Here is a 19622-nt window from a genome sequence, read left to right as displayed (position 1 = left end):
TTAATATTTCTCTCAAACAAATCTGCTAGTGATGAATTCTTTCAGCTTTCCCATGTCACAAAAAGTCGCTACTTTGCCTTTGTTTTTGAAAGATATTGTCACTGAGTACAAAGTGCTAGATTTTGCTTTTAAGATATCATAAGTAAGACTAGAGTAGCAGATAGTTTAGGAATAATTATTCACCACTAATGTAGCAAAGCTCTTCTGAATAGGTCACACAAAGAATGGCCTGTGAATTATGCAGTTTTGCTTTCTTTCTGCCATGTGTTTCTATAGCACCTTTTACTTTTTCTTAAATAAAGCACTTCTTATACACTTCATTGAAATTGCTTATCTGATTGTCTTTTCATTATATAGCTCTTTCTTCACACTGCAGCTTTTTAAGTTCATATTTAGGCAACACATATTTTGTGTTCCTAACACCTGGCACAGGTGGAAAAAAACACTTTAATAAAACTATACTAAATAACAGAATAAAAAAAATAAATAAATAACAGAATAAAATGGAACATCCAGTGAGCTCTCACAATGTACCATGATTAAATGCATAGTACTCACTATTTAGTTAGAAACAAGAGTCATTTTGCTGCTAGATTCTCAAATTATTTCCCTTTTTATTCTAAGGTCCTGTTTAAATTTCAAGAGTATTGCTAATTTTATTGATACAACCCAATATTAATAGTGAGGAAACTTTTATATTTCACTCCTTTGCTCCCTGTTTAGATAAGAACAAAGATGCGACCATAAACTCTTAACTGCCAAAGGGTTTGAGGAATGGAGGTTAGGGGATCATCAGAGTTTAAGTTTTTCCTTCCAAAACAAAGGAAAATAGCTTTTTGGAAGAACTTCAAAATCAACCTGTAAACAGAGTGGCTGTTATGGATATGCAGGTAGCATGAGTATTATTCTAGTTAGTTACGCATAGAAAGCTACCACAGTGCATATTTTTTTTACACCTCCCCTTACTCTCATCACAATCCATCAAAAAAGAAGTAGCAATGGAAAGCCTAAGAATTCTACAATTTGGCAATGATATATTTTAGCAGACTTGACTATGAAATTATGTTTCATAAATAAGTTATATTTTCATTAGGTATTGCAAAGAATAACAATATTTAGAGAAGAATGTGTTAAAAAATTTTAGAACTTTTAAGCACTATAACAGTTGCTACAGATAAACATCTAAAAATGCTAGAGTAAAATATCACATCAAATTATATAATCCCATGAAAAATCCTTCCCCAACAAGGAGAAGGGGAAGGAAAACAGTTTCTTAAAGCCTAGAAAACAACAATGACTACTATCTCTAAATTATTAACTGAAAGCATCTTTAAAAGTCTCATCTCTCATTTGGGGGAAAAGAGATGGATGGCAATGTAGTTTTCTGAAAAAGACAGTTCATGCTTTTGTTTTGATCAATCCTAAAAGAATAATTCTATTTAATAACTTCTAGCCCAAATCAGTTGGCTTAGGGTATATGCCCATAAACAAATATAAACAAAACAAACAAATATAAATAAAAAGGCAGGTAATGAATGAATGAATATATAAATGAGTAAGCAAGCAAAATTATTAGGTAAAACTCTTCTACTAAATATTAAATATAAGAAAATATTTGGATCGAGGAGGGACAAAACTAGCTAGAATGAACTGCATTTTGTTTTCAATGACCCAACAATACTGAGAAGAAATCTTGAGTTGTGGCAATGCAGAAGGAAAGAAATCAATAAAACACTACAGAGTAGAATTGCATCTAGGTAGCCATTGTATACTGTAAATGCCTCTCATTCATCATAATCTGCTCAAATTAAAGATTCATTTTTAAGGTCTTGAGAACTCACTAAAGCAATGTCACAACTCTTTTTTAAAAATCATTCTTTTTTTAAAATATGAAGATGGTCTTGAACATGATTAAAACACTTAGATCTTTTTATACTTTTATAACAATGATGACTAAGCAGTGCAAAAAGAAGTACGACTGTATTCAAGAAGGTATTTTTCATTTTTGTTATTTATCTAAGTAGCCTACAGCAAATAAGATACACATTCTTTCAAAACTCATTAACAGAGAGGAGTGTAAGAAACATGCACTTCCCTATGTTACTTTCCACTTAAATAAATATCCTAAGTATATAAGAATATGGCATTTTATATGAGATAATTGGTTAAATTGGTCTCTGATACCAAATTATTAACACTAAAAACAACCAAGCAGAAAAGAGCGAAACAAACCATAAGAATTACCTAACCATATGGTGTGTGTATATATATATATATATACATCCCATGTCCTAAGGATATTATGAATAAAACAAAAGAAAATGTACTCTTTTTTTTGGAATCCAGACAGATATCATTGCTTACATACACACTTTAAAAGAGACTACAAAAAAAAGCTACTAAAACTAAAATTTGGTTGCTTAGCAAGGTAGAAAATCAATAATCTACATATGGGCTAATAACAATTAGATACCGGAATTTTGAAAGTACGATTTACTATACCACAAAATTATAAAAATATTTTGCTAAAATATAACAAAAATACATGCACTAAAAACTATAAATATTTAACAAGAGAAATTAAAGATTACTTAAATAGAAAGATATATAGTATTCATAAATGGGAAGACAATATTGTTACTATTTCAATTCTCTTCAAACTAAACACAATTTCAACCAATATCCCAAAAGGACTGTTTTATAGAAATCAAAAGCTGGCTGTAAAATTTATATAGAAAAGAAAAAGAACTCAAGTAGGCATATCAACTTTGATCATGGAAAGCAAAGTTAGCGGTCTTATGCTACCTGACTTCAATACTAACTACAAAGCACAGCAATGACAATACAGTAATGGAAAAAGGACAGAGGATCCACACATATGATGATTTTGATAAAGATGCAAATGCGATTCAATGAAGAAAGGAGAGTCTTTTTAACAAAAGATGCTGCCATAACTGGATATGAGTATACCAAAAAATAACAAAAGGGGCACCTGCGTGGCACAGGTTAACTCTCTAACTCTTAATTTTGGCCCAGATGATGATCTCAGGGTTGTGAGATCAAGCCCTGTGGTGGTCTCCAGACTCAGTACAGTCTGGTTAAAATTCTCTCTCCCTCTCTCTCTGCTCCTCCCACTCCACTTATGCTCTCTCTCTCTCATTCAAATATGTAAATAAATCTAAAAAAATTACATAACTAACTAAATAAAATAAAAATCAATTAAAAATAAGAACCTTAATCCAAACCTGTAGCACATAAAAGTTAACTCAAAATGGATCATAGAATGAAATCTAAAGCCTGGAACTATAAAACTTCTAGGAGAAAATATAGGAAGAGCAAAACAAAACAAAACAAACCTCATTCATTAGATAATATCACCAAAAGAAAAAAACTGATAAATTGGACTTCACCAAAAGTAAAAACTTTTGAAAAAATGAAAATAAAATAAATGATAAAGATAAAAAATAGAAACATCTTTAAAAAAGTCAGTTCTGCTCTTTGAAGTACACTATTAAGAAAATGAAAAGAGAAGCCATAGCAGGGAGAAAATATACGAAAATTGTATTTATGATAAAATTCTTAACATGGTGACTACATAAAGAACTCTCAAAACTTAAGAAAACAAACAATCCAATTTTAAAACTGAGTAAAAGTGCTTAATAGACATCTTACCAAAGATACAGGGATGACATAAGCACATAAAAATATGCTCACCATCATTAGTAAATAGGGAAATGCAAACAAAACCACAATGAGAAATCACTACATATCTATTAGAATGGCTAAAATAAACAAACAAAAAATCTGGTAATACCAAGTACTGGTAAGGATTCAGAGCAACTGTCATACATCCATTTGTAAATGTAAAATGATACAGATACTTTTGAAAATATTTTGGTAGTTTCTTTCTTTCCTTCTTTTTTAAGATTTTTATTTATTCAAGAGAGAGAACACACACAAGGGGTAAGGGTAAAGGAATGGGAGAGAGAGAATGTCAAGCAGACTCAGGGTTGAGCTCAGAGTCCACCACAGGCCTCGATCTCACAACCTGAGATCATGACTTGAGCCAAAAATCAGGTGGGAATGTGAACTGGTGCAGCCACTCTGGAAAACTGTGTGGAGGTTCCTCAAAGAGTTAAAAATAGACCTGCCCTACGACCCAGCAATTGCACTGTTGGGGATTTACCCCAAAGATACAAATGCAATGAAACGCCGGGACACCTGCACCCCGATGTTTATAGCAGCAATGGCCACGATAGCCAAACTGTGGAAGGAGCCTCGGTGTCCAACGAAAGATGAATGGATAAAGAAGATGTGGTTTATGTATACAATGGAATATTACTCAGCTATTAGAAATGACAAATACCCACCATTTGCTTCAACGTGGATGGAACTGGAGGGTATTATGCTGAGTGAAGTAAGTCAGTTGGAGAAGGACAAACATTATATGTTCTCATTCATTTGGGGAATATAAATAATAGTGAAAGGGAATATAAGGGAAGGGAGAAGAAATGTGTGGGAAATATCAGAAAGGGAGACAGAACGTAAAGACTCCTAACTCTGGGAAACGAACTAGGGGTGGTAGAAGGGGAGGAGGGTGGGGGGTGGGAGTGAATGGGTGACGGGCACTGGGGGTTATTCTGTATGTTAGTAAATTGAACACCAATAAAAAATAAATTAAAAAAAAATCAGAGTCAGACACTTAATCGACTGAGCCACCCAGGTGCCCCTTGGTAGTTTCCTGTAAAGTCAAACACAGTACCATATGGCACAACAATCCTAAACCTATATTTCCAAATGAAAATAAGCAAAACAAAACTTCACCACAACAATCATACATTTACACAAAAACTTGTTGGAGCAATTTATATTCACAATTATTCCAAAGTGGAACAACTCAAATGTCTCTCAAGTGAGGAATGGGTAAACAAATTGTAGTGTATTCATACCATGGAATACTGCTTAGCAGTAAAAGAACAAATTATTAACATATGTAACAGCATGGATTAATCCCAAATACATTATGCTAAGTGAGTGAAGTCAGACTCAAAAGGCTATTATGTGTGGTCCAATTTATGTGACAGTTTAGAAAGGCAAAACTATAGGGTCAAAAATAAATTAGTGGTTACAAGTGGCTAGGGATGGGGAGAGGAGTTAATTACAAAGGGCAGGGTAAATTTTCTTAGGTGATCAAATTGTTCTATATCATCATTGTAGTAGTGATTGTGTTACCTCATGTATTTGTCAAAACTCAAGAGTAGTACACCAAAATGGGTCAGTTTTACTACCATGCATTGACATAAAAAGTAGAAAAAGGGATGCCTGGGTGGCTCAATGGTTGAGCATCTGCCTTCGGCTCAGGGCGTGATCCCAGAGTCCCAGGATCGAGTCCCACGTGGGCTTCCTGCAGGAGCCTGCTTCTCCCTCTGTCTATATCTCTGCCTCTCTCTCTGTGTGTCTCTCATGAATAAATAAATAAAATCTTTTTTTAAAAAGTAGAAAACACCCCACACCACAATAAGGCAATGAAAAATACTCAATTGAATATAGATTATGAATTATGATTAGTAATTATGAACATAAATTAAAAGCATGATCTCAAATTTCAACTAGTATTATGAATGCAGGTTTAAATACTTGATCTCAAATTTTAACCAGTCCTGGATATTCTATAAAATTTTATTACCATAAGGCAACATTCTATCATTTAGTAGGTGAAATAATATTTAAAATAATAAAGTTAAAAAACTGAGAAACTATTGTATACACAAGGTTTTATGCAAGAGTGAATAGAACATGCATGCTCTCTATTCTCCAGACCATTCCATTTTATATATCAAATACATATCTATTTAAAGTAACAACACAAAACAAAATATGTCACCAATGTATAATTGAAGTAATAAGACACCATAGTGTGTTTGGGGAAAAAATCATAGGCTCTGGGGACAGATAAATAAACATGCCTAACTTCAAATCTTATTTATGCTATTCACTTAAGTTAGGAATGTCATTTATATTAGCTTGGCTGATTATGCAAGAAGTAATATAAAAGCACCTAGATCATGATCTGGCTTCTAAAAATTCCATGAATATTCCTTCCTTTCTTCCTTCGTCTCCTTCCTGAAAGCCAAAGTTTTTCTAAAAGTATCGGATCTCAGAATGTAAGGTAATTGCTTCTCAAAAAAATAGTGTTCTCATTTAGAAAATCTACAGCAATTAGTTGCACCATTTCAGCCCTCAACTGGTGATGCACCATTGATCCATTATTATCAATGAGTAGTTACTGTATCAAGAGTGGCCAATCTTTAGGCTCATCAGTGATCTGTGAATTGGGCAGGCTTGAAGAGCTCTGCTTAGAAAAAGTGATGGTAACTTGTTTAGCCAGTTACACTGAATATTTTCAGATATAAACAAAAGAAAACTGGCTAATCAGCAGCAAAAGGAAGAGACAAGTGGCATGTGTGTGGAGAGAACACAGAGCCATGAAAGTGCCTGCACTGAAATGGCTGAGTGATGAAAGAAAGAGGCTAGAACCTAGAGTTGCCTTGATACCTAACAGTTTTTTAGTTTCAGTTCTTTATTCAGTTTATGAATCCTTTAATGCAGTTCCTTTTTCCAAAAATGGTGTGTTAAACATGTTTCATTGCTTGTTCTAACCTTAACCATTTTAAGAAAAACTTTCTGCTGAGATCATCCCTAAAGACTATATGAAACTGATTGCCTCAAAGGAAATATTTGATCAAAAGCAGCCTATCCAACCGATTTTCTCAAGACTATTAGCCAAGTTACCTGTATTCATACAGACAATGGCTGATTCTCTAGTAAGAAAGTCATGCAGAGTTAGGATTATAGTAAGCATCTTAGAAAGGCAAAATCTCATGCAAAATAAGGTTGAGTTATCAGAAATCAAGAGAAAGCTGGGCCTAAGAATGGGCCAGTCATTCATTTATTTATAAGCTTTGGTATTCAAAAGTTCTGTCCTGGTTTCCTGCTCCTTCTAATGCCAAATATCATCTCACCAAATTCTTCATTTCAAGCAAATTAGTTCTAGAAACAACTGGCTAGCTGCTGTCAAAGAAGCAAAACTGTGCCTACTTGCACTTTTGTAGTCCTTATTTACTTAAAAATTTTAAAGTAATACCATGACAGCTGCAAAGAACCAATACCTATGATTCCCAACCCTATCCCAATCAAACTGAATGCTGCAAGATGATAAAGTATTATATGCAGCTTTCTGTTTATCTATTCCTCTCAATAATCCTTTCTACATGTAATGCCTAATGATTCTTTATTATAGAATATGAATAATTTATTAAATTCTTCGGTTTCTTCCAGGAATGTATTTCTAAATTTTAAAAGTTGAAATTTTTTTTTTCTTCAAGCAGTCCAATTATGGGGCACAATATCTGAAACTGGCTTCTCAAACAGAAGTTAGTATCTGTCAGTTATAACTATTTTAAAAGTATAACAAAGGTAGACTAAGGAGTAGGGAGACGATTACTTTTAGTTAAACTCTTAAAAATCATTTATATATATATCCCAGAAGAAATGCTTCATGCCTCCATGCTGTTACAAAGCAAAATAAAATACAAAATCAAACTGATGATTTTCTCTAAACATCTGATTGTTCTCCCAATACTGAGAGCCTCCACTATTGATACAGTCGTACCAAATCTACTTTGCTCCAAAAAATTAAATAACTGGTATTCTTAAAAAAATAAAAGAAAGAAAGAAAATCCATAACTAAAGTCAACCTCTACATACATAAACAACAACAGATACGGTAATAATTTTTTTAAAAATATTTTATTTATATTTGAAAGAGAAAAAGAGAGAACATGGTTGGAGGAAGTGGAGAAAGGCAGAAGGAGAGGGAGAAGCAGGCTCCCCATTAAGCAGGGAGCCCAATGTGGGACTCGATCCCAGAACCCCAGGATCATGACATGAGCTAAAGGCAGATGCTTAACTGACTGAGCCACCCAGGCACCCCAATATACAGTAATAATTTAAAAGGCGTATCAAACTGTTCTTTTGCTGGCAAGTTTTAAAGAATCTTCTCACAGGTAGAGCAACAGCTCTTACTGAATAGTTCTAGTCACTGGAGAATTTCTTTTAGCATAGATTGACATCATGGCCTAAATTCAAAGTGACACGAAATTAAAGCCCGTTATGGTAATAATCATGGCAGGGTAAAGTGGTTTAGGAAAACCTAAAGTCTGAATGTTCATATATAATTTCAATTATGTCACTGTTGATTCCAGCTAGCCTCAAATCTTACTTTAAGATAAAACTAGAATGACTTAAAAATGTTTGAAGCTTTGATTTTTTTTAAATAAAGACATTTCATAAACAGGTAAAAAATTAACAATAAATCCCTCTATTTAAATGATACACTACTTGTCTCACAACAGAGGAATGAATGGGGTAAAGTCCTTCAGAGGCTAGGTACTTAAGTTTATAGTTTTCATAAATTTCCAACAGTTAAAAAATAATATAGTGTGATATTACCAAGATGGAGGTATAGGAAATCCCAGTCCTCCTCCTCACATGGAAACACTGATTTAACAACCATATAGAGGCTGGAATACTTTTATGAGAACCCCAGAATCCAGTTCATAGGATGCAGCATCCTAGAATAGTACAAAACCAAAACAACTGCATTGAAATGGGTAAAAATAGCAGTTTTACTTTACCTGCGTGTCCCTTTCCCCATGTCAGCATAGGTCAATGCTGAAAAAAAATCCCTTCAACATACTATTTCTCTTGCTGGGAAAGAGAAAGCCAAGGTTGAATACAACATCATCAGCCCTTCAGGCACTCCCAAGAGAACTGTTCCTATCTCGCCTCATTCAGAAAGTACTGAGAGATCCAGCATAGTCAGAATGCCTCAGGGCAGCTAAGAACAAGACAGAGGGATAGGTGGCTCTCAATAGACTGAGGCCTCCAGTGGTTGGCATGGGTGGCAGCAGGTAGCGCATGCCTCAGCAACTGGTATGGACCACAACAGCAGGCAAAGATCTCAGTAGCCAGTGGGGGAAGTGGGGGGGGGGGCGGGGGGGCGGTCTCAGTGAATGGGAGAAATCCAGAGTAGATCTCAGTGGCTGAATTGACTCTGTGAGATTCAGAAGGTACACAATCCTAAAACTTCTTCAGGGAAGGAGAGGATTGAGAGATGGAATTTGCATCTAACATCCTAGTATCTTCATGTACTGCCCTAGGGCAACGGGGCAGGTAGCTCTCTGTACCAATAATGGCTCTGTGGGATTGAAAGAAAGCATACAATACCAAGAATTCTCCTGGAAAGAGGAAGTAGAGTAGAATGTACACATTCATAAAAAAGTTGGAGAGGGGCACCTGGGTGGCTCAGTTAGTTGAATAGTCTGACTCTTGATTTTGGCTCAGGCCATAATCTCAGGGTCATGGGACTGAGCCCCATGTCAGGCTCCAAGCTCAGTAGGATTCTGATTCTCTCCCTCTTCCCCTCTCTCTGCCCTTGCCCCCACTCACACTCATATCTTCTCTCAAAAATAAATAAATAAACTGTAAAAAAAGAAAAAAGGTTACACTGAATTTCTAGTTACACTGATGGTGAAGATCTTTCCTAGGCAAAGCCATTCCATAAAGACTGAAAGAAGTGCTGTTTCTTCAAATGTGGGGATGCCAATGTAAAGCTTATAAAGAACACAAAGAATAAGGGAAATACAGTATTACTAAAGGAACAAAATAAATCTCGAATAACAAACCCTAAAGAAATAGCGATCTATGAATTGCCTGACCAAAAGATAATCACCTTAAAGCTCAGTGAGCTACAAGAAAACAGACAACAAAATTGAGAAAATGAAACATTGAAAAAAAAAAAAAAAGCAAAACCAGATAATATAAAAGAGAACCAAACAAATGCTGGAGCTAAAATATAGAATAACTGAACTGAAAAATCCACAAAGAAACCTCTTACAGACACACAAAAGATAGAGAAAGGAATCAAAGGACACCAATACAAAAAATCAACAGATTACAAAGGAAGACAGCAAGAGAGGAAGACGGGAATAAAAGAATGGCGGAATGGCTAGAAAACAATGGCAATAGTAACTTTTTATGAGTAATTATTTTAAATGTAAGGGATTACAAGTTCTAATAGAAAGATAGAATGTGGAATAACAGATTAAACGAGTAGGATCAAACAATTTCCTATCTATAAGAGACTCACTTAGACTTTAAAATACAAATAGACTTAACTACACACAGTGAAAACAAAGAGGGATGGTAAAAGATACTCTGCTAATTATAGCCAAAATAGAGCATGTTTGGTAATATTTAGACAAACTTTCAGTCAAAATTGATCACAAGAAATAAAGATGGAGCTAAAATAAGCAAATGGATTACATCAAACTAAAAATCTTCTCCACACATAAGGAAATCATCAGCAAAATGAAAAAGTAACCCATTGAATGAGAGAAGATATTTGCTAGTCTTATATCCAAAGAGGTGTTAACATTCAAAATATACAAAGAACTTACAAACGTATTATAAAAAAAGAAAAAAAAAGAAGCCAATTAAAAAAATGGTTAGAGGACTTGAATTGGCATTTTTTTCAAAGCAGACATACAGATGGCCAAGGAAACAGGAAAAGATACTCAACATCACTAATCATCTGAGAAATGTAAATCAAAACCACAATAAGATACCATCTCACACTGGTCAGTTTGGCTAGAATCAAAAAGATCAGAAATAAAGTTGGCAAGAATGTAGAGAAAAGGGAATTCTCATAAATTGTTGGTATGAATGTAAACTGATGCAGCCGCTATGGATAACAGTATGAAGGTTCCTCAAAAAATTAAAAACAAACAAACAAACAAAAAAACTACCATACAATCCAACAATTCCACTTCTAGGTACTTACTTGAAAAAAATGAGAACACCAAGTCAAAGAGTTATATAAACCCCTATGTTCATTGCAGCATGATTTATAATGGCCAAGATATGGAAGCAACCTATATCCATTAACAGATGAATAAATAAAGATGATATACTACATACATGTGTACACACACAAACACTGGAATATTACTCAGCCATAAAAATAATGAAATCTTAACCATTTGTGACAATCTGGGTAGACCTAGTGGGTATTATGTTAAATGAAATAAGTGAGAAAAAGGCAAATATCATATGATTTCACTTTTATATGAAATCTAAAAAACAAACAACAAAAAAACCAAATGAACAAACCAAACACAAAACAGAAACAGACTCATAGATACAGGCAACTAACCACTGGTTACTAGAGAGGGGAGGGACTGAGGGGATAGACAAAATAGGTGAAAAAGATTAAAACATATTAACCTCCAGGTAAAAAATATATGTCATGAGGATGTAAGTACAGCATTGGGAATTAAGCCAATAATACTGTAATAACTTTGGTAACTAGACTTACTGTGGGAATCACTTGGGATGTATACAATACTGAATCACTATGATATATACCTGAAACTAACAGGATACTATATGTAAATTATACTTCAATTAAAAAAGAAACAAAAAAGTATAAATTGTATAAACAGGTCATTGTATAAGTAGGTCAATTCATCTACAGAATACAACATTGTAAATATATGCACTGAATATTGGAGCAAAAATATATAAAGCAAATATTAATAAAAGTGAAAAGAGAAATAGACAGCAATACATTAATAGAAAAGGACTTCAACATACCACTTTCATCAATAGATAGATAATTCAGACAGAGAATTAATAAGGAAACAGCAGACATGAATAACACTCTAAATTAAAGAGACCTAACAAACGTATACAGAATAATCTATCCAACAACATTGGAATACACATTTTTCTCAAGTACACAGGGAACATTCTCTAGGACAGATCAATATGCTGGGCCAGAAAACAAGTATTAACAAATTTTATGACTGAAATCATATTAACTATTATTTCCATCCATAATGTTATGAAACTAGTATCAACAACAGAAGGAAAACTGGAAAACTAACAAATATATAAAATTAAGCAATTCAACCAAAGAATTCAAAGAGAAATCAAGAAATATCTTGAGACAAATAAAGAAAGTAAAACATATAAAAACGTATGGGATACAGCAAAAGCAGTTTTAAGAGAGACTTCTATAGCAATAAACATCTACATTAAGAAAAAAAAATCTCAAACAATATCACATTTCAAGGAAATGGAAAAAGGAAAAAAAAAGAACCAAGCCCAAATTAGCAAAAGAAAGGAAGTAATAAAGATTAGAGCAGAAATAAATGAAATGGAGATTATAAAGACAATTTTAAAAAGCAACAAAATTATGAGTTGATTTTTTGAAAAGATAAACAAAATTGACAAACCTTTACGTAGACTAAGAAAAAAAAGAGAGAAGACTCAGATGAATAAAATCAGAAATGAAAGAGGAGACATTACTACAGATGCCATAGAAATAAAAGGATTGTAAGGACTACTATTAATAATTATATGCAAATAAATTGGGTAATCTAGAAGAAACTCCAAGAAACATATAATTTCCCAAGACTAAATTATGGAGATATAGAAAATCTGAACATATCAGTAGGTCTGGTAAGGAGTTTAAATCTCAGTAATTAAAATTCTCTCAACAAAGTAAACCTCAGAACCAGATGGCTTCACTGGTGAATTCTACCAAACATTTAAAGAAGAATTTATACTAATCTTTCTCATGTTTTTCCAAAAAATTTAAGAGAATGGAACACTTCTAAACTTTTTATAAGGCCAGCATTACCCTGCTACCAATGCCACACCAAAAGAAAAGAAAACCATAGGCCAATATTCCTGATAAACTTAGATGCAAAAATTCTCAGCAAAATACCAGCAAGCGAAATTTAACAGTGCACTAAAAGAATCATAGGCCATGATCAAATGGGATTATTGTATGGATATAAGGATGGTTCCACAGATGGCAATCAATAAGTGTGATATACTACATTAACAGAATGAAGAAAAGAAAATCACATGATCATCCTAGTAGATACAGAAAAGCAATTAACAAAATTCAATAATCTTTCATGATAAAAACATGTTTAACAAATGAGGTAAAGAAGGAATGTACCTCAATATAATAAATGCAATATATGACAAGCTCACAGCTCACATCATACTCAATGGTGAAAAACTTAAAGCTTTTCCTTCAAGGTCAGAAACAATAAAATATAAACAATAAAAACAATAAACAATAAAAATAAACAATAAAAAATAAACAATAAAATAGTTAGAAATAAACTTAACCAATTAAGTGACAGACATACATTTAAACTATAACATATCAAAAAAATAAACTATAATATATTGATGAAAGAAATTAAAGAAGATGCAAATAAATTGGAAGATATCCCAAAGACTTAAAATTGTTAAAATGTCCATAAAAACCCAGTTATCTACAGATTCAATGCTTTTCCCATCAAAATTCCAATGGCATGGCAGCCTGGGTGGCTCAGCAGTTTAGCGCCGCCTTCAGTCCAGGTCATGAGCCTAGAGGCCTGGGATCGAGTCCCACGTCGGGCTCCCTGCTTGGGGCCTGCTTCTCCCTCTGCCTCTGTCTCTGCCTCTCTCTCTCTCTCTGTGTCTCTCATGAATAAATAAAATCTTAAAAAAAAAATTCCAATGGCATTTCTTACGGAAATAGAAATACAATCCTAAAATACATATGAAAATACACAAAACAAAATCCAAATAAACAAAGCAATCTGGAGGAAAAAATAGCAAAGCTGGAGGCATCACACATCCTAACTTCAAAATATATTATAAAACTAGAGTAGTTAAAACAGTATTTTACTAACATAAGAACAGACATATAGACCAATGAAACAGAACAGATAGCGCAGAAATAAACTCATCTGTAAGCAGTCAACTAATCTTCAACAAGGGTGCCAAGAATACACCATGAGGAAAGAAGTGTCTCCTCAACAACTATACTGGGAAAACTGAATATCTACATGCAAAAGAATGAAATTAGACCTTCATCTTACACCATACACACAAAAATCAACTCAAAATGGATTAAAGACTTATACGTAAGAACTGAAACTGTAAAACTCCCAGGAGAAAACAGTGAAAAGGTTCATGACAGGATTCTTTTTTTTTTTTTAAGATTTTATTTATTTATTCATGAGAGACACTGAGAGAGAGAGGCAGAGACACAGGCAGAGGGAGAAACAGGCTCCCTGCAGGGAGCCTGCCGTGGGACTCGATCCCAGGTCTCCGGGATCACACCCTGGGCTGAACGCGGCGCTAAACTGCTGAGCCACCTGGCTGCCCCATGACATGATTCTTGACAACTATTTCTGGATATGACATCAAAAGTTCAGGCAACAAAAGCAAAGGTAGACAAATGGGACCACAAACTAAAAAGCTTCTGCTCAGGAATCAATTGAGTGACAAGCCAACCTATGGCATAGAAGTATTTGCAAGCCATACATCTCATAAGGGGTTAAACTTCTAAAATATACAACTTCTACAACTCAGTAACAAAAAGTCCCAAATAAGCCAATTAAAAAATGTGTAAAGGACTTGAATAAACATTTCTCCAAAGACATGGTTAATGGGTACATGAAAAGGTGTTCATAATCAGGAAAATGCACATCAAACCTACAATGAGATTATCACTTTACACCTGTCAGGATGGCTATCATCAAAATATATATATATAAATTTCAATATATATACATATATATTTCAAAAGATAAGTTGGCAATGTTGTGGAGAAATGGGAACCCTTTTACACTATTAGTGAGAATAAAAAATGGAGCAGCTGCTATGGTAAACAGTATGGTTATTTCTCAAAACATTAAAACTAAAACTAATATGTGACATAGCAATACCACTTCTGGGTATACATTCAAAAAATTGTAATCAGGATATGAAATATCTGCACTCCCATGTTCATTGCAGCCTTATTCAAAACAGCGACGATATGGAAACAACACACATGTCTAATGACAGATGAAGAGATAAAAACAATGTGGGAGATATGTACAATTGAAATTTGATAGGGCTGGAGGAAATTATGCGAAATGAAATAAGTCAGTCACAGAATGACAGATAATGCACAATTCCACTTACACGAGTTAGCTGAAAGAGAGTCAAATGTATAGAAGTAGAAAACAGAATGGTGGTTGCTAGGTGATGAAGAAAGGAGGAAATGGGGAGTTGTTCTACAAAGTAATCAACACACAAGATGAATAAATTCTAGAAATCTGTTGTATAATATAATGCCTATCATTACTGACACAGCGTTGTACATATAACAATTTGTTAAGAGAGTAAGCAGATCTCATGCTAAGTTTTCTTACCAACAAAGGGACACAAAGAAACTTATGAAGATAATGTATATGCTTATTACCTTAACTGTGGTGACTGCAGGTGTATGCATATGTCCAAAGTCATCAAACTGTGTATATTAAATATGTGAAGTTTTTTGTATATCAATTTTACCTTAATGAAGATGTAGATTTAAATATAAATTTAAACATATACACATATATTCATATACACATACTCTACATCATGTATGAAGGAAAGAAAAGTCTCTACAGCTACCCCTAATATAATGCTATAATTCATATAAGAAATATTTATAATTGAACATAGTATAGCCTGGGGCCCCTGGGTGTCTCAGTCGGTTAAGCATCAGACTCTTCAGTTAGGCCCCAGTCATGATCTCAGGGTTTTGAGATTAAGCCCCATGTTAGCTCTGTGCTTGGCATGGAGCCTGCTTAAGATTCCCTCTCTTCTTTGACAATAAATAAATAAATAAATTCAATTTAAAAGAAGCACAAAGTAGCTCAGTTAATATTTTTTTGATTGATTAGTAACATGAATTAATACGAGGACTCTTTATTAATTTTTGTTTTAGATTTTATTTATTTATTCGTGAGAAATACAGACAGAGAGACAGAGACATAGACAGAGGGGAAGCAGGCTTCCTCGTAGGCAGCCCAATGTGGGCTCGATCCCCAGACCCGGGACTACATGCTGAGCTGAAGGCAGACGCTCAACCGCTGAGCCACCCAGGTATCCCCAAACGAGGACTCCTTAAAACTAAATCTTCCAGTTATATGAAGTCAGGCAGATTTTAGAGCTTTCATTAAAACAAACTTTACTTCATTCAGAGGAAACAAGTCTTTGAGTAATGATATTTTTAGTTATTTTTTAAAACTACTCCAACAATAAGAGGAACAGTCAGTGACATTAATGAGATCACATTACACCAGCAATCAGTTTACAGAAAAATGATCTATGTTTCCACTTTGACCACCAAATACATATGCTGTGTGCGGTTGTACACGGTATGTATGCTGTTCCTTGCACAAGTGCATCTGACTAAGGAAGCAGAAGAGCCTAGAATTGTACAGCAAAATACAGAAAATCTTTCGAAAGTATTACATTGCCCATCATTAAAGCATCTCAATGTAGATAACTGGAGGAAAGTCTCAGAATCTTAGTCAGAATTAATCTTAGGATATTGCCTTTCCAATTCCTCCTAATGAAATCCATCATATTTGTACATATCCAAGTCCATGGACAGACACGACCATTAAGTAGTACTATGTTATAAGCTAAATTGTACCACCCTGAAACTTCTGTCCTTTGCAATTATTGCTCTTGTAACGATAGCCCTAAAGGATTTTTAGAGACAACTATCATACCCATTTTTCTCCTCTTCTTCATTGCAAATAAGTTCAGTTCCTTAAATTCATCATTCTAGGACATATTTCTACACAGTGGCTACTCCAGAGTTCCTATATAGGGCAGGCTAGGGGACTCATCTTGAAGTTTCTTTTACAGAGCAAATATGCCAATTTCTACTTAGCTTTTGTGTAACACTATATTTGTCTCCCTAATAGTTGTCCAATTATGCCAAAGATAGATGATAGCATTTACTTGGTATTGCCTTATGGGTTTTAATCAAATTTGGTTGATTTTATTTATTTTTTTATTTCTTTTTTTGGTGAGGGATGGCTTTAGTGAGGCTTTGGGACAGAAGTGTAGGGAGCAAAAACCCATTTTGTAACCCTCTAATAGCATCTGGGCTAGTCTCCTCCTTAAAAGGTCATGTCCAGGAGGAAATCAAAAGAAAATAAGTTGGTGTAGGTCTAAACCTCACAATATTGAACTATTACATTGTATTTAATGTATAATGACTGAAAACTGTTATATTTTTCCTAACTAGCGGTTATCTATTCAGGTCTCTAGAGGTGTACATTTCATTTTTTTAACTTAAATATAAACTTGGTTGTATTTATATCTTGCTAATGTTGGTATATCTTTTAAAAAGTCAAATACATCAATTCAATTAGGTATATGAAAGAGTCCGTTTCTTTTTTAGTTATTAGAATAAAGATTCTAATGGGTAAATAAAATAAACTAAGATATTCAATAATATTATCTATCAGGAAGTTCTGTAGGTAGAGTATTTCCTATTTTCTTTGCTGTCTTTTCCTATTAGAGCTCTAACAAACTAAAAAGGACTTAAATTTTAATGATACTACCAATGAAAAATGCCTTTGGGAAAAAAATGTGAACTTCGTTTTTAAATAATATGGAAATTCATCTTATTTAAAGTAAACTTTTATACTTTTTTTGTGCTTTATAACTCTCCCACCGCAATACAATTGATTAGTTGCATAATAAAAAAAAGCTATGAAATGTTTTCAATTTTAAAAAACTTTCAAGAAATAGCAAATCTCGGGATCCCTGGGTGGCGCAGCGGTTTGGCGCCTGCCTTTGGCCCAGGGCGCAATCCTGGAGACCTGGGATCAAATCCCACGTCGGGCTCCCGGTGCATGGAGCCTGCTTCTCCCTCTGCCTATGTCTCTGCCTCTCTCTCTCTCTCTCCTTCTCTGTGACTATCATAAATAAATTAAAAAGAATTAAAAAAAAAAAGAAATAGCAAATCTCAATTTGGGAAAATCAACTGCAAATCTCTGCACAGAGTATCACATGAGACATTTTAAGAAAAAGGTATTCTCTTTCTCACATCATTTTGATGGCACAGTATACATCTACTTTCTAAAGGATATTAATTAATGGTTTTTTTCAGGAAAATTTGAACAACCAATTAACCTAAAAATAAGTTTGGATAACTATAGACATGTTTAGAGTTTATAGTAACATTTTAGAGCCTCAGGGACAAGTATTGAGAAGTAAATCTGTTCTGGTTTCTAATGTCAGTGAATTCCTTTGTGGCAACTTTTAAGCCACAGGAATTATCCCATTTGGAGACTATAATTCTCTTCTAAGATGTGCTTTCCAATTAAAAACCACATCACAGGAAGGCATGTCAGTAAACATTATGACTCCATGGATAAATCTAGGGGAAAGATTTATATGGTCATTTAGAAGGTAGCTTACTTACATTAGACTTACAAATTTACAAATAAGTTTTAGCGGTAAAAGGAATAGCCTATCGTACTAAAGAATATAGAAAAGTTTCAGGTGAACCATAAGATCAATGTATTTTGAAGCTGAAAGGAACTTCAGAGCTCATATAAGAGGTATATAGCAATACCTTCATTTTATAGAGGTAAAGTGACTTGTCCAAGACCACAACCATATATGGAAATTGGACTTCTGCAATTTTCCTCTTTTAATTTGTCTCATCTCTAGTAAATATAAAACACCAACTAACAAGACAATGCCATCCTCACAGACTGTGTCACATAATTGCTTTTCAGTATATGAATGCAACATATACACTGCTATCATCCCTGTCACATCTACGACTTGGTAGCCTAAATCTATGTCCCCAAAAGAGGGAATGAGACAAACAACCATAATGATAACCTTTTCTTCCCACTCCTCACAAATCATGGTGCCATAAAAGGTCATTATTTAATTATTTTAAAAAGGATTCTTAAAGTACTATTCTGTACTTTGGGCAGCCCCGGGTGGCTCAGCGGTTTAGCGCCGCCTTCAGCCCAGGGCCTGATCCTGGAGACACGGGATCAAATCCCACATCAGGCTCCCTGCATGGAGCCTGCTTCTCCCCCTGCCTGTGTCTCTGCCTCTCTCTCTCTCTCTGTTCTCACGAATAAATAAATAAAACATTTTAAAAAGATTTAAAAAAAAAACAAAAAACAATTCTGTACTTCATGGGCATCCACCTGGCATACATACAATTGGCCGCTCTGAATAGCCAAAGAAACTCCTTGGTTCACCATTCCCAGACAGATGTAAACAAATGTACCAGAGGCCATTATTAAGGTTATCAAAAGATTCTTTTCAAAAGTATTCTTTTAAATGTTTTAATATTTAATTACCCAAGGGTAAAGGTAAATCTCTATTAGATTGAGCATTTTATCAATACTTGTAATGCTTGGAATCTGATCTATAAGATAAAAAAATACTCCCTGATAGAATCCAAAATCTGAGGGTTAAAGGGCTTTTTCAGACTTACAGTATCTAAACATAAATGTTCCAATGCCATATCCCACAAACTTGTACCTTGGAATATCTTAAACTTTTGAGGGAAACACAGGAGTATTCAACATATGTTGTATAGTGTGAGCTAGTAGCTTAAGCTAGTTCCCAGTTCCGACATTAGAAAATCAATGTGAAATAGGAAACGAGGGTGGTGTTGT

The 19622-nt window shown here is 34.2% G+C and overlaps 1 protein-coding gene and 1 long non-coding RNA gene across 10 annotated transcripts in view; both read right to left on the bottom strand.

Annotated features, from left to right (window-relative positions):
• Positions 1–19622, bottom strand: part of SSBP2 (single stranded DNA binding protein 2) — a 302263-nt gene that overhangs the window by 119130 nt on the left and 163511 nt on the right. The gene's annotated exons all lie outside the window — the stretch shown is intronic.
• LOC140614321 (uncharacterized) overlaps positions 1–19622 on the bottom strand; it is a 73698-nt gene that overhangs the window by 9833 nt on the left and 44243 nt on the right. The gene's annotated exons all lie outside the window — the stretch shown is intronic.

The sequence above is a fragment of the Canis lupus genome, chromosome 2 (genome assembly GCF_048164855.1).
Source record: "Canis lupus baileyi chromosome 2, mCanLup2.hap1, whole genome shotgun sequence".
NCBI classification, from domain to species: Eukaryota; Metazoa; Chordata; class Mammalia; order Carnivora; family Canidae; genus Canis; species Canis lupus.
Note: the sequence above shows the minus strand (reverse complement) of the source record. Positions and strands in the feature narration are given on the sequence as shown.